Raw genomic sequence first — 9,161 nt, forward strand, 5'->3', positions numbered from 1 at the left:
TGGTTAACTATTACTGTTACTGAAGTAGTAAACCCTAAACATGGTGGGATTATTTTGTGCTTAAAAGCTGACCCTGAGAAAGGCTTGGGTTTACAACGGCATGTAAAACTCCCATTTAGTGACAGGACAGCTAATAAAGACTTTTCCATGTCCACGAATTCTTCTCCAGTGAATAACCCATAATACTTTTTAGTTTTATGAGGTCCCATTTATTAATTTTTGACCCTTTGACCTTAGTGCCTTTATTAACAGTATTCTCATTAGTAAGCCTTCTCCTGTCCCTGTTCATTCAATGTTTTTCTCTACTGTACCTTCTGTCAGATTCAGTGCATCTGGTTTTATGTCTTTGATCTGTTTACAGGTGAGTTTTGTGCAGGGTGATAGATATGAATCTATTTGATCTACATGTAGTTGTAGACATCAAGTTTAATGAGAACTATTTGTTGAAGATGCTTTTCTCCACTATTTCCAGCTTCTTTTTTATAAAAAATAAAACAAACAGGTGCTCATAGGTATGTGGATTTCTGTCTAGGCCTTTAATTCAGTTCCATTGATCATTATTATATCTGCTTTATTCCAATATCATACTATTATTATTACACTAGCATTGTAGTATAACTTGAGATCAGTAATGATAAGACATCCAAGAGTTTTCTTATTGTTCAAGATTGCTATAGCTATCCTGAGTCTTTTTCTCTTTGCATATAAAATTGAGAATTGTTTTTTCAAGGTCGATAAAAAATTGTTTTGGAATTTTAATGGAGATTGCATTGAATCTGTTAATTACTTTTGACATGATTGTCATTTTTACTATTTTAATCCTACTGGTATATGTATCTTTTTTAAGGGAAGAAAAGGTCATATTTATCTGTGTATGTGCTATGTGTGCCATTTAGAAATGTTTAATAATGAAGATAGTGTCAAAATGATTAAAACAGTGCTATGTGAAATGAAGCATAGAAAAATTTTTGCATCCTTTCCTACCATAAACAAACAACCCTTCATAAACTGCTACCACAGTTCCTAAGGTGGGAAGAAACCTTTTGAAAATCAGACACTAGAGGTGCTATTATCTTAAATTCCCATGTTTCACACTTCAAAATCGAGATAAATAAATTTGCGTTATTTGAGCTAACATGTGTATGGATTTTCCCAGAAAAAGATTGAATTTCCCTTCTTAAAAGTAATTTATCTCCAATAATGCCATTAAATAACAGAAACTTTGTAGGAAACTCCAAGCCAAGTTCTGTTTAAGCTGTTTGTGAATTATTTTCATTAAGACACCATGTAAAAAATACTTATTATTGTTGATTTGTTTCATTCAGTATCTTGTTGATATGATTAGCAGTTGATTAATACAAAGGTTTTCAATGGTGAAATTTTGAGTTCCTGAGTGTCATCCAATTTCCAAGTATACTTGAATGAGTTTGATATGCCCCCTTTTCCACAGCACAATTATCTTACTTCATAGTTATGATAACATTTTTAAAGACTGAGAAAATTGCTAATGAATCTGCTTACTAGATAATAGCTTATCTTATACTGAGACATACTATCTCCTCCAGTAGTTAGTACTAAGTTTGAAAATTGCTTTACCTTATTTATTTAATAAATGGTTGTAAAATATGCGAATAAAAACCATCCTTGAGCTCCTAAGAACTAACCTAGGATTTCTTCTCATTATATATACTAATCAATAATCACATTGGTATTTATATTTGCTCTAGCATTGATCTAATGAAATATCCTACTACCTCTCTTGGTAGTCAATGTATTAATCTTATTCAATTCAGTAACCAGTAGCCACTTTGATGACCTGTAGCTAGGTATATATAACATATTTTAGTTTAAAGTTGTTATTTTAGATTTCACTTTTACCATTGCTATTAGAGAGATGACTTCTGTAGCCCAATATTCAACTATTGTACCTATAGAAGATATCTAGTACTTAGTTGGTCTTTAATGACAATACTCTTTTAGTGCATCACTTATGACTTCTGTCATTTTATATTTGTATATGTCTGACTGTGTATGCTTACAAATTAGAGAAAGAGAGAGAGAGAGAGAGAGAGAGAGATTTGTAAAAAGAAATTTCTTTGAAACAATAATATATGATGAATTTTCCAAGGTTAAATAGATTTGTTATGGAAACTAAACATTTCTCTGACCTTTGCCATCACTTACCTCTCTGTAGAATACTTTAAGAGAACGTCTCAACTATTTCCAATATTCTGAAATATATTTGTTTAGCATGACAATATCATCCTATATAATGAATTGTTTCTTACATTTAATGGTATATTTACCAACCTCCTGCTCTAAATCTTGAATATAGACCCCAGTGCACCTAATTTCATATATATGTTCATTTTACCTACCAGTATATATTATCTAGTTTCTATGACATCCATTCATTTAGAAAGCCTGAGACAGCTCAAAGACAAGTTACTTGAGGTTTTGGTTGTTCATATTATGTAATTCCTGGGAACTAATGAATAAGGAATCTTATGTAGACACATATTAAGTCCTTAAGTTAAATGGAATAAGTATAACATTTTCTACTATGCTTACTACTACGTTCTTCCAATGCTCACCAGAAAACCAAGTATTTTCTATTAGAGACTAGACCTAAACCATAAACTCTGTTAAGGCTAAGAATTCAATTGTCCAGTGTCTGAGTTGTCCATGGCACCAGAGTTAAGGTTATGTATATCTTCTTCAACCTTCCTCCTAACTCGTCTTCTATTTTGGGCCCCAATTCTAGGAGGTATTACCTGGGAACCATGCAGCAGAGCTTCCAGAGAAATATGCCAGGCAAGTCTTCAGGAAAAGCAAGTAGGCCAAAAAGGCAGGCAAAATAGCTTTATATTTTTATACTCTCCCCTATCCTCCATATCAAATCCCCTAATTTTACCAGAGCTCAATATCAGACTAACTACTGTGGCCTTTGCTCATACTGTGAGCCAATTCCCAGGGTACAAAGCAAGTCATGGTGGAACATCCTGCTTTATTTCCTCCTATGTTTCTCTTTACTCCCTACCCAGTCATCCACATTCCTATGTGTCAGCCTCAAATACCTAGAAACACATGTTACCAGAACCCTCCGGTGGCTACATCCAATATGATTTCAAAAGAATTCCCTATCAGAGGAATAAATAGACACAGACAAACAAGTAACAGACATGAAACACAAAAACAGGCACACACATACAAACACACACACACACACACACACACACACACACAAACAAACAAACATACACATACACACACAGACACACACACCACGCCAGAAAATCAAACAACAGAGATAAAACACAGAAAACATACAGTAATATACATATACCCATACACATTCACCTACACACACACACACACACACACAAACATACACACCTCAACAACAAAATAATGGATGCAAAATCAAGATCCATCTTTATGCTGCATCCAGGAAATATACCTTAAATCAAGTTTAGAAACCACCTCAGAGTAAAAGGATGGGAAAAGTTATTTCAAGAAAATGGACATGATAAGAAGGCTGGTGCTGCCATTTTAATATCTGACAAAATGCTTATAAAGAAAGACTAAGAGAGAGAGAGAGAGAGAGAGAGAGAGAGAGAGAGAGAGAGAGAGAGAGACAGCGAGACAGAGAGACAGAGAGACAGAGAGACAGAGAGACAGAGAGACAGAGAGACAGAGAGATACAACATACCCATCAAAGGAAAGAATATATTGTAATTTATATCATCCATTCTCCAAAAACACTGGCAGCCAAGTTGGTAAAAGAAACATTACTGCAGCTTAAATCACTCACACAGTGATAGTGTGAGACTTCAATACATCACTCTTGCCAATAGATAGGTCATACAGACAAAAACAAAACAAAGAATGCTGGAGGTAACTGATTTTATAAAACAAATGGACTCAACAGATATTTACAGAACATTTTGCCAAAACATAAAAGCAAATTTTGTCCTCTCAGCACCTCACACAACTTTTCCCAAAATTGGCCACATACTTAGAAATAAAGCAAGTCCCAACAGATATAAGAAAATTGAAATGGCACCCTACATTTTATCTGGTCACCACAGATTGAATTTGACTATAAACAACAGAAGAAACAGAGAGTTTACAAACACGTGCAATTGAACAACTCAAAATAATGAAAAATGTGTCAAGATAAAAGTAAAGCAAGAAATAAATTACTTTATAGAGTTCTATGAAAATGGATATATAGCATATCCAAATTTATGTGACACAAAATTAAAACAGTTCTAAAAGGCAAGTTGATATCATTAAGTGACTACATCAAAAACTGGAGATATTTTATACTAGTAACTTAACAGAATACTGAAAATTTCTAGGACAAAAGGAAAGAAATCATACACAAAAGGAGTAGACAGTAAGAAATTAACTCAGGGCTGAAATCAATAAAATATAAACCAAAACAATACTCAAAGAGTTGGTTCTTTGGAAAAAGATTAATGAGCTTGATAAATCCTTATCTCAATTAACTAAAAGGTGTAGAAATAATATCTAAAAAAAATGAAAGCTGGGGCATAGCAACAGACAGCAAGAAAATCTAGAAAGTTATAAGGGCATAATGTAAAAATCTATAAACCACTACACCGAAACATCTGAAAGAAATGGATAATGTGCTAGATATTTCTCTATTTAATCAAATCAGATAAGCACCATAAACCAGCCTATAACAATATTTTACATACATGTATATTGGAATCTATCTATCTATCTATCTATCTATCTATCTATCTATCTATCTATATCTATATCTCTATATCTATCTTTATCTATCTATCTCTATCTCTATCTCTATCTATCTATAGAGATATATAGATATATTCCAATATAATGCTACCTTGTGATACCTTGAAATAATGAAAAATATGTCAAGTCAAAAGTAAAATAAGAAATATAAGATTTTCTAGAAAATCTTAGGAAGTGGGACTATTTCATCAGTATACTACAAACAGTAATTATAAGCCAATTGAAACAAAAAAAATTTCCAGGCCAGATGGTTTTAGTCAGAGTTCAATCAGACTTTCACAGGAGAATTGATACCAGTCTCCACAAATTATTTCACCAATAAAAACAAAAAGAACATTTCCTAATTCAATTTATTTATCTTTATATTCTTAGATTTTGAAATTTATTAATCATTTTTTTTACATTACAAATGCTATCCCACCCAACCACCCTACCCTATTTATTCATTAGGTTACTTGATTTTCTGGAGGCTAACTTCTTGAGTTCTTTGTATATTTTGGATATTATCCCTCTATCAGATGTGGAGTTGGTAAAAAATCTCCCAATCAGCAGGCTGTTGTTTTGTCCTATTGATACTGACCCTTGCCTTACAGAAGCTTTTCCATTTCATGAAGTCCATTTGTCAACTGTTGGTCTTAGAGCCTGAGCCATTGGTGTTCTGTTCAGAACAACTTTCCCTGTGCCAATGCTTTTGGGGTTATTTCCCATTTTATCTTCTATTAGATTCAGTGTGTCAGCTTTTATGTTGCAGTTCTTTCTTCTCTTGTACTTGAGCTTTGAACAAGGTGATAAATATGGATCAATTTGCCTTCTTCTATAAGCAGATAACCATTTAGACCATCACCATTTGTTGAAATTGTTTTCTTTTTTTCCAATGTATGGCTTTGGATTCTTTATAAAAAATCACATTTCCATAGTATGTGAGTTTATTTCTGGGTATTCAATTCTATTCCATTGATTTGCCTGTCTGTGTCTGTACCAATGCCATGTGGTTTTTATCACTACTGCTCTGTAGTACAGCTTGAGGTCAGTGATGGTAATTCTCTAAGAATTTCTGTGATTGTTGAGAATAGTTTTCACTATCCTGTTTTGTTTTGTTTTGTTTTATTCCAGAAGAAGCTGAGAATTGCTCATTCTATCTCTGAGAAAAATTGAGTTGGAACTTTGATGGGGATTACATTGAATTTGTAGATTGCTTTTTGGTAAAACGGACATTTTTACTATGTTAATCTTATTGATCCATGAGCATGGGAGATCTTCCATCTTCTGAGGTTTTCTGAGGTTTCTTTCTTCAGAGACTTGAAGTTCTTGTCATACAGATCTTTTACTTGTTTGATTAGAGTTATACTACGATACTGTATATTATTTGTGACTGTTAAAAAGGATGTTGTTTCTCTAATTTCTTTCTCAGCTCATTTATTCTTTAGCTAGATGAAGGCTACTGATTTGTTTGAGTTGATTTTATACCCAGCCATTTTGCTGACATTTTTTCTGAGGTGTAGGAGTTCTCTGGTAGAATTTTTTGGTTCATTTAAGTATATTATCGTATCATGTGCAAATAGTGATATGTGATTTCTTCCTTTCCAATTTATAACCCTTTGATCTTCTTTTATTGTCTAATTGCTCTGTATAGATCTTTGAGTATTACATTGAATAGGAAGGGAGAGAGTGGGTAACTTTGCCTTGTCTATGATTTTAGTGGGATTGTTTCAAGTTTCTCTCCATATAGTTCGATATTGGCTACTGGTTTGTTGTATATTGTTCTTACTATGTTTGAGTAGGACCTTGAACTCCTGATCTTTCCAAGACTTTTAACATGAAGGGATGTTGAATTTTGTCAAATGCTTCTTTAGCATCCAAGGAAACGATCATTTAATTTTTTTCTTTGAGTTTGTATAAGTAGTGGATTAATTTGATGGATTTCCATATATTGAACCATCTTAAAGTCTGCATCACATCTGTCCAAGATATTCTGGCCTTTAGAGTCTCTCTTGAGAAGTCTATTGTAATTCTGACAGGTCTGCCTTTATATGTTATTTAGTCTTTTTCACTTAACAGCTTTTAATATTCTTTATTTGTTCTGTGTATTTAGTGTTTTGATTATTATGTGAATGTAGGAATTTCTTTTCTGGTCCAATCTATTTGGTGTTCTGTAGGCTTCTTGTATGTTTATAACAATCACTTTCTTTAGCTTAGGGAAGATTTATCTATGATTTTGTTGAAGATGTTCCTCGCTATTTGCTTTGGGAATCTTCATTCTCTTATATTCCTAATATTTTTTCAGTGTTTTCTTTTTTTCTCCTTTGATATAACATGACTATTTTTAATTGGTTAATTTACTCATTTATATTTCAAATGTTGTCCCCATTACCAGTCTTCTCTCTGCAAAACCCTATCCCATGTCCCTTCCCCTTTGTCTCTAAGAGTGTGCTCCTCTACCCACTCACAGACTCCCTCCTTGCTGTTCTAGCATACCCCTACATTGGGGCATGAAGCCTTCACAGGACCAAGGACCTTCCTTCCTTTGATGAAAGATAAGGAAATCTTCTGCAACACATGTAGCTGGAGCCATAGACCCATCCATATATAGTCTTTGATTGGTGGTTTCAACCCTGGGTGATCTGGGCCATCTGGTTAATTGATATTGTTGTTGTTCTTATGGGGTTGCAATCCACTTCAGGTCCTCAGTCTTTCCCTTAAATCTTCCATTTTTCTTATGAATATCAATGTAAAAACACTAAATAAAATTCTCACAAACTGAGACCAAGAACATATCAAAATGATCATTTACCATGATCAAGTAGACTTCATCCCGTGAAGGCAATGATGGTTTAATATACGGAAATCCATTAACATAATCCACTATATAAACAAATTCAAAGCAAAAAAACCCCACATAATCATCCCATTAAATGTTGAAAAACCTTTGACAAAATATAATTGCCCTTCATATTAAAAGTCTTGGAAAGATCAGGAATTCAGAGCACATAGCTAAACATAATGAAACCAATATACAGCAAACAAGTAGTCAACATCAAATTAAATGTAGAGAAACTTGAAGCAATCCCACTAAAATCAGGGAAAAGACAAGCCTGCTCACTCTCTCCCTATTTATTCAATTTAGTACTAGAATTTCTAGTCAGAGGAATTAGATAACAAAAAGAGGTCAAAGTGACACAAATTGGAAGAGAAGAAGTCAAGATATCACTGTTTGCAAATGATATGATGGTATACATAAGGTTTGTTCATTTCATTGTGTCTTGAATTTCCTGGATATTTTGAGTTATGAGCTTTTAGCACTTTATATTTTCTTGGACTGTCAATATCTTGTATGGTATCTTCTATGCGTGAGAGTCTCTTTTCTATGTTATATATATATATATATATATATATATATATATATATATATATATTGGTGATGCTTGCATCTGTAATTCTCATTCTCTTTCTTAGATCCACCTCCAGGGTTGCATCCCTTTGTGGTTTCTTTATTGTTTTCATTTTCATTTTTAAATATTGTTTATATATAAACATATATAAAATGTTTATTATATACATATTATGTATTTATATATTGTTTTTTTCAGTAGCATCACATGTTCAATTGTGTTTTCCTGTATCTTTTTAGGGATTGATGTGTTTCCTATTTAAGGGCTTCTGTCTGTTTACCTGTTTTCTCCTGTATTAATTTAAGGGAATTTATGTTCTCATTAAGGTCCTCTAACATCTTCATGAGATGAGATTTTGATGCAATTGGGTTTTGTTCTTTTGAGAACACTTCATTTAGTTTGTTATCCCATGGTGTGGTGGGGGTCATTTTTGCTTCTTATTTTTTGTAGTTCTTCATTTATTCTAGAATAAAACTGTTTGATGTAGAGTTGCCACATTTTTTTTCCAATTCTGTATGTCATGTCTTTGCTTTAGCACTGTTTTTTTGATATGCCAATTATACTGACGATAATTCCATTTGTTAATTCTCTGAACTAGTACTCCTGTTTTTGCTTTTGTTTTTTGTTTGTTTGTTTTCTTGAAAGTATATTTTATTGTCTGTTAGGAGACCATATCCATATTGTTTCTTGGGACTACTTGTTTGGAGTTGTTTTTCCTAGCCTTTCTCTTGGAGGTAGTGCCTGTATTTGTTATTAAGATTTGTTTCTTTTCTTTTTTTTTCATATGATATATTGCTGCTTTTTTTTGGATATTAATCAAAGTTTGGTAATGCTCAATAGCAAGACGTCCATACAATCAGGAGTGTAATCCAGTACTCAACCTAGATATACCAACTATCTTTGACTGGTGGAGACAGGCAAGCATCTGCCTCCATGCTCCTTTCTCTCTCTCTCTCTCTCTCTCTCTCTCTCTCTCTCTCTCTC

Source organism: Grammomys surdaster, unplaced genomic scaffold, assembly GCF_004785775.1.
Source record: "Grammomys surdaster isolate TR1022 unplaced genomic scaffold, NIH_TR_1.0 230, whole genome shotgun sequence".
Taxonomy (NCBI): Eukaryota; Metazoa; Chordata; class Mammalia; order Rodentia; family Muridae; genus Grammomys; species Grammomys surdaster.